This window comes from Atractosteus spatula, chromosome 14 (genome assembly GCF_055471065.1).
Source record: "Atractosteus spatula isolate fAtrSpa1 chromosome 14, fAtrSpa1.hap1, whole genome shotgun sequence".
Classification (NCBI taxonomy): Eukaryota; Metazoa; Chordata; class Actinopteri; order Semionotiformes; family Lepisosteidae; genus Atractosteus; species Atractosteus spatula.
The window spans coordinates 23,330,707-23,332,333 of NC_142719.1; positions in this window are offsets into that span (position 1 = coordinate 23,330,707).

Consider the following 1,627-nt stretch of genomic DNA (forward strand, 5'->3'; position numbering starts at 1 on the left):
GAAAACACATTTCGACCGTGGAGCCTTCTTCGGGTGCTCTGGCACCTGAAGAAGGCTCCATGGTCGAAACATTGTGTTTTCTTTCTTCTTTTTTTCAGCATGGAATAAACCTATTACTTGTTCCTAATAATAATAATAATAATAATAATAATAAACTTTATTTATAGAGTACCTTTAAAAGTGGATTTTCAAAGCTCTTTACTGTTAGAACAAATGTACACAAGAAGAGACAGCAGAATTCCATACTTACTGTACAATAAAGGTTTGGAATACAGTAGAAAAGCAAAGGGGCAGGTACAGAGCCAGTTAAATAAAGGTTTTGAGTCATGATATGAAGGTTCTCAGGGAAGCTCACTCTCTGATATCCTTAGAGATATATTTCCAGAGCTAAGGGGCATAGCAGGAGAAGGCCTGTCACCCATAGTGTGGAGATGGGCTTGGAGGGCAAACAGGAGACTGGAATTTGAAGAACAAGGTGGGGAGCAGGATGATAGTAAGTCAAAGAGTTACTGAGGTGCTAAGCCTTGTAGAGACTTGATTGGTGACTATGAGGATCTTGAAGTCAATACAAAACCCTATAAGAAGCCAATGAAAGGATTAGTAAGGATTCTGGTCATACTGAAGTTTGGTCAATGTGGATTTAGATACCCCGACAAGTAAGGCATTGCAAGGAAATGTTCAAGAGAAAAGTGTTAGGAACAACATAGGAGATTGAGATATTTCTGAAATGGGAATATGATGTGTTTACCATATTTTGCACAAGTGGGTCATACATTAGTCAAGCCTGTATCAAACATTACCCCCAAGTTCTTCAATTTAGATTTAAATTCAAGTACTGTGTCTTCCACAAACACTATTGTCTTACTACTGCAGTAACAGACAAATAAGTTCTGGAACCCAAGATGACGTTTAAGTACAGTAACCGAGTTTATTGCATGCAAGGAACAATAAGACCAAAGTATTGTTTGAAATACAGGTACAAAACTTCCAGTTTATATAGCAAATTTCAGCCGCTTCTGATGCAAATTGTTACCTTGGTAATGGGGGGGGACCATCTGTGGTTGGACATTCCCAAGACCTTGAACACTTTTAATGGTCGGTTTTATCTTTCATTAGTTAGGGGGTCTTTATCTTGCAATTGGAATTTCATATCAATTAACTCCCATCCATGCCATAACTCAAAGGTGCCTAAGCATGGAAAGTCTTGTGTTACAAGAAGTCTTTGTGCAGAAAGAAATCAGTTAACCCCTTTTTCACATCTTATATCTTTCTTCACTACTGTGTTGCAGGGCTCCTGCATTGGCTTTAAAAAATTGATGGGAGGTGTCAAGAATCAATTTAGATTTGAACAATTTAAGAGCAATGTAATTAACTCAAAAGACAGTCTAAGGGCAAGAAAGTAAGATGTCATGATTAACCGTGTCAAAGGTCGCACTGAGATCAGGGAGAATAAGGATGGAAAGAGAATGGGAAAAGTGTGTACTTGCCTACAGATATAAAGTGCATAAAATCACAATGACATTTTATTTAATTGGTTTGTTTTGACAATAGCTGTAAATAATAATAGGTTTAGCATACATCTTACCTAGGAGTCATGCAGTGTCTATATTGAAGGCTTTCCAGACTG